The sequence below is a fragment of the Solenopsis invicta genome, chromosome 1 (genome assembly GCF_016802725.1).
Source record: "Solenopsis invicta isolate M01_SB chromosome 1, UNIL_Sinv_3.0, whole genome shotgun sequence".
Classification (NCBI taxonomy): domain Eukaryota; kingdom Metazoa; phylum Arthropoda; class Insecta; order Hymenoptera; family Formicidae; genus Solenopsis; species Solenopsis invicta.
Genome location: NC_052664.1, coordinates 11181702 through 11187705, shown reverse-complemented (window position 1 = coordinate 11187705; position 6004 = coordinate 11181702). Strand labels below are relative to the sequence as shown.

Here is a 6004-nt window from a genome sequence, read left to right as displayed (position 1 = left end):
CATTTTTTTCTTAAAGATCAATAAACAAAAATAACAATAATTTTCATAAAAATCTTAAAATTATTTTAAAAAGTAAAACCAATAGGTGCATAAATATTTATGAGCAATATTATACATTTCGACAAGAAATAATAGCTCAATAAAGAACACAAGTATTAATAAGAATTTGATATGTTTTTCTATGTCATAAATATATGAAACTAGCATTATACAACAAATTATATTAATAATTTTTACATGAGAAGTTTTACTGGCCGTTATTAAATAAAGTAATACTTTATTTTTTATTATCTTTTGGAGATATTGAAATACATATATATGAATGTGTATGCATATACATATATGTATATTACATAACATTTTTTTTATTACATGAGCATTATTTTACATCATATTTTTTATAGTAGTTTTACATTATATTTTGAACTTACTCTGCGATGTAACGTTATTAAAAAAAAGATAAATAAAATGAAGAAATTGCGTCTGCGTTAATTTTAAAAAGATCCGTTATTTATAAAAAAATCAATAAAATTAGTGAACATTAGTCAACCACTGCAACAGAAACTCACATCTCTCAAACAAGAATATAAAATTAAAGATAACAATAACGATAACGTGTCAATGACTGCTGTACTCTTATGATAAGTAACTGATAAATAATCAGAAACCTGTTGATGCCGATAGTAACCCGGTCTATTTTAATCTTTTTAGAATAGTTATTTAGATCATTGTTTAGCTTATTCTAAAAGATAAAACGAAAAAAATTGATATTAGAAACGTTAGAAAATTAGCATTCTGGAATAAATAACTACTTTTAATTATTTTGAAGTCAAAGATAATCACGTTCAAGGTCTCGTTATTTGATTAAATTTAGTTATTCATGTAAAAAATTACAATATTTTGTACATGTATTAAATATTATTTTATAATATAAATAACATTTAATACATGTACAAAATATTGTAATTTTTTACATAAATAACTAAATTTTTTAAATTAATCAGGGTTGCGCTGTACATTTCAAAATTACGTTTACACGGGTATTTTACGTAATGTTTACACGACACTTTTTCACGTAAACAATAAAAACATATAAAATATGTAAAATATGTAAACTATTGTAAATTAAATAATATGATAAAAATAATATGATAAGCATATTATGGTAAAAAAATTTCAAGGAAGTAACCACTCTTGAATTCCGATGTACAATCCTCTAGAAATTCGTTAAATTCCTTGAAGTCCGTTGAATTTCTCGAAGTCCGATGAAGTCCGACAAAGTTCAGCGTAATCCGATGAAGTCTGCCGTAGTCCAATAAAGTCCAACGAAGTCCATGAAGTAGGGATGTTCGATTCTCTTATAAAAATCGATTCTTAAATCGATTCTGCATCAAATCATAAAAATCGATTCTGGAAAAAAATTGGAATCAATCTTGCTAGAATCGATCTAAAAATCGTAAAAATTTATATATTTAATTAAAACGTACGTTAATATTTAATTAATTATTAACGTTTTATCAATTTTAAATTAACTAATATTAGTTCTAAGATTTTAATTTTTAAAACTTTAACCAATAAATAAAACAGGTAATTATGTAATTAAGCATTAAGTTTTTGTAAAAATAAAAAATATTTGTTAAAAAATATAGGTTGCTTTCACATCATTTTTTGTTTACATACGTTCCTTTTATGTACTTTTATATGTTTTATTTATAATATAAAATTACATAATGTTTTTATAATTACTAATCTTTAATGGACACTGAATTTAGAAATAACAGCACGGCCGCGTCCAGAATATCATACGTAACTTCAATTTCAGTCTCTATTGTAGACGACGCTTTAAGGGTAATAAGTAAAGAAAAAAAAATAATTTTTAAAAATAAGAATCGGTTTTCTTCTTAGAGTAAATAATCAATTTGCAAAAAAATACCAAAAATCCGATTTAAAAAATTGATCTTTAAACTAAAAAAATCGATCTTATAAAGAATCGAATCGGAATCGAACATCCCTACCATGAAGTCCGATGAAGTCCGGCGAAGTCCGGTGTATTCCAATGAAATCCGAATTGCGCGAAGTCCGTGAAGTCAAATGAAGGCCAATGAAGCCCGATGAAGTTCGACATAGTCCAATGAAGTTCGACGTAGTCCGATGATATTCGATGTAATCTGATAAAGTCCATGTAGGCTGGTGAAGTCCAGTAAAGTCTTAAGTCTAAAGTCCGGTGTACATTTATTTTCCGAGTGGTTACCCTCTCGAAAGATTTACATTTTATATGATCCATAAGTAATATACTTTACATACACTAAGAACAATTTTTTTTAATGAAAACATTACATTCTCTTAAAATCATATATTTTAATGCAAGTGTTTGTTCTAAAGTAAAAATATTTATTTTTAATTAAATATAAATACATCATCTTAAGTATACCTATAATTTTTTACATTTAAATAATGATTCTATAAATAAGCCAATAATATTATTAAATTTAATTAAATTATTTTCGTAGATTAAACAATCTGATTATCTTGAATTTAAAAGTAATCTAGCGAAAAATATTTTCTAGAACTGGAAAAAAAAATTAGTCAAAAATTATTTCTTCTTTTTATTTATATATAAATCTTAATTAAGAAATTTTTAACTTGACTGCAAGTAAATAAGCTATTATTTACCTACCAAGTAAATAGTTTTTTGTGTTAAATAAAATTTTTTCAATACTAGAGGAGAAGAGGGTATTATGGCTACTATCGACAATATGGCTACCCCTATTATTTCCGTTATTAGGTGACGTTTTCTAATAATTGCTTATGGAGTTATTCGTTTATTGTAGTCAGCCGTTTTTTTAGTAATGCTAATATGCTAATACATAATGACTGACAATTATAAAAACATTTTTACTTTTGAGCATTTCTAGACTTTTTCAAGGTACACATTTAACCTTTAATTACATATACTTCCTCATTATTCTTAAACTTGAGTGTATTATCACATGAAGGTACATATACTCGAGTGTTTTTTTGTTATTTAACTTTTTATTCGACTGTATACATTTTGAGTTATACAAAGTTGAAACAATAACATAGAATTTTATTAATATGGTTTTTTTAATCGAAATTTGTATATCAAAATATTTCTTCAATAAATCGATTGTCATTCTAAAGAGCGGTGTTTAGAAATATTAAAGACATCATTTTATGTTTGTTGTTTAATGTTAAACAGGGATAAAATAATATTTTTAATAAAATTTCTAATGGTACTTCTAAAGCTTTTGAACGCAGGAAAATTCTAAACAATGGAAAATTAAAAACATATAATTTTGTAATAAGGTAGTGTGCTTTTCTTAAACTAACCTAATTTTTTAAAATTATTTTTATGGATAGCCATATTACAACTACTTTTTTTTCACCAATTATGCAGTGCATTAGATTTTTATAAATCACGTCCTAAATAATAAATATTTCATTACTTTGAGTCTAGAATTTGTCAAACAACACTCTGATGAATGTAATTGTTCAAGTTTCAATAGAAAATATTAATTATAAACAAAGTTATTCAATAAAAAGAAAATAGGTGCCATATCACTCTCTTCTTCTCTATACATATAATCGCTGACTGAGCGACTAAGTAGCAACTGAATGTGCTTGGTTCTTACCTTTAGATCCAATTAATCACATTAAATTGCTACTAATGAGCTGGTTAATGAGCGATCGTAATATTAAATACACCTATTTTATATATTGCGTTGTTTATGAGCAATGTAAACTATTTACATTTTATGCATAAATGCACAATTAAACCTGAATTAAGTTAAGATTTTATTATATCCAAGCTTTAAAACTTCAAATAATTAAAAATAGTCATTTATTCCGGAATGCTAATTTTGTTTTCTTATGATTATAATTTTGAGATATCAGTTTTTTATCAATCTTTTAGAAATCTTTGTGAAGTATTAAACGGATTTTTGTACAGAGGCTTTATAATAATATAACAACTATCTGCAACATTAAATTGCACAAAAATATCTAAAACTAGCAGGGTGATGACTAGATAAAGATATAAATACATTAACAGAAATTAGCGGCTTAAATCTAACTTGCGTTTTTATTATCGTATAAAAAGAATCATTATAAACTTTGATGAAAAACAAGAAATAGAAACATTTCAAACATTTGCAATGAGGAAGTTATCATATAAATACTGTCATATCAGATACTTATTATACATTATTATGTTTATTTATATTTAAAGTTTATTGTACATTTAAAGTTAATTATTATTTAGCTATTTTATTATTATTGCTGTTCTTGTCAATTTATTATATACTTTTATTTACTTTTAATTGTTTTTTAATTACTTTTAATAATTTAATTTAATTTTAATTATTTTATTTATTTTGATTTATAACATGTATGCTTATTTTATCTATTTTGTTACTATAATTATTTTTTGTATTAAATTTTAAATAAGTATAAGATAAAATTGAATTTAATTATTAAATGCAATATTTTAATTTTACAAATTATTTATTGATATTATAACGTCACTATATATCTTGTAAACTTTAACTTATAATTATTTACAATTTTTATTGACCTGTGGTGATATGATGTTTAATTATATTTTCAAACTTAATTTAGCAAATAATAATATAGCTGAATACTAACCATAATTTTATTCCTTACAAAAGTCAAATAAAAAAAAATTGTATATAAATTTATATGAAATTATTGCTTTTTGTTTACATTTTAAAAAATTACAGAATACCGAAAAAATTACTCTGAAGAAACAAAGACGCGTTAATTATGTCAATTCTTACTGCTAAGTAACTTAATAACCGCCAGTTTTCACAATTAGCTCATGCTAATTTAAAGATCCCGATAGCATGAAGTTGCGATGGAAGACGAACAGCGTGCAAAATTTTATGAACGCAAAGAACCAGTGTAAAATATATTTGTTAGCAAACACAATTGTCCTCTAAATATAAGAAAAATGGTTAAAAAAAAAACCGCTTAGTACATTAGTAATTATCATTTAACAGCAAGTATTTTGCATCTAAAATAACAAATCAGGTGAAATACGATATTAATGTGTGTGTGTGTGTGTGTGTGTAAATAATCAAAAATTATTATCTAACATTTTCTTCACATACAAACTTTTCATATTAGACTTTCCCAAATTTATTTTAGGGCTCTGGAATTTTTTTATTAAAAAAAATATGTTTTAATTATAATATAAAGCAATAAAATCACAATATAAAAACTATGTAAAAAAATTTCAAGAATTAAAAATTTCTATTTTCGATAAATTAAGTATTTATACTTAAGTCATAAAAAAGCAATGTCATAAACCCAAGTTCAGGATGTAAAAGGGCCATAAAATAGAACTGACTAAAAACTTGTTTATCATGATATTTTCAAATTTTGATTTTCATTGCTGTACTCTTAAGTTGAAAGCCTCAACACATTAAAAATGCAATTTTGTTTATATTTTACTCTTCATAACTTTGGATTAAAGGAGTATGTATATCTATATAGATACATCAAAATAAAACCTAATTTTACAAATTTTTTGTTGAAAACAGAATAAAATTGAGTTTATTTCATTAAAAAAATCATATTTTTCTTAATTTTAAATTTAAATTTTGTTAAAAAAAAATACAAAATGACGGCGCCGTTCCTGTTTCCCTAAGTTGTGTTTCAAAAAACGGCATTTGCGATTATCACTGCTGCTTCTACAGAACTTATTTGAAAACAAAATAAACACAAGTTTTAAAGTTGAAACATAAATCTAGTTCTTAACGTAATTGTTTGTCGAAATATTACGTTCAAACGAAACATCATCTAGTCAAAATCAATAGGATAAAGTCGCCTTTTATGAGATGCCTTTTTTTAGAGGTATGTATGTAATTTATTTAATTTATACTACTAACTCCTATTTTTATATTCAAATTATAGTAAATATATTTAAGTTTTATCGCCAAAAGTTAGCAATCGATAATAGTTA

General features: G+C 24.1%; 1 protein-coding gene across 1 annotated transcript in view; it reads right to left on the bottom strand.

Annotated features, from left to right (window-relative positions):
* The window catches only part of LOC113003382, an 88310-nt gene that overhangs the window by 34347 nt on the left and 47959 nt on the right, over positions 1-6004 (bottom strand). The gene's annotated exons all lie outside the window — the stretch shown is intronic.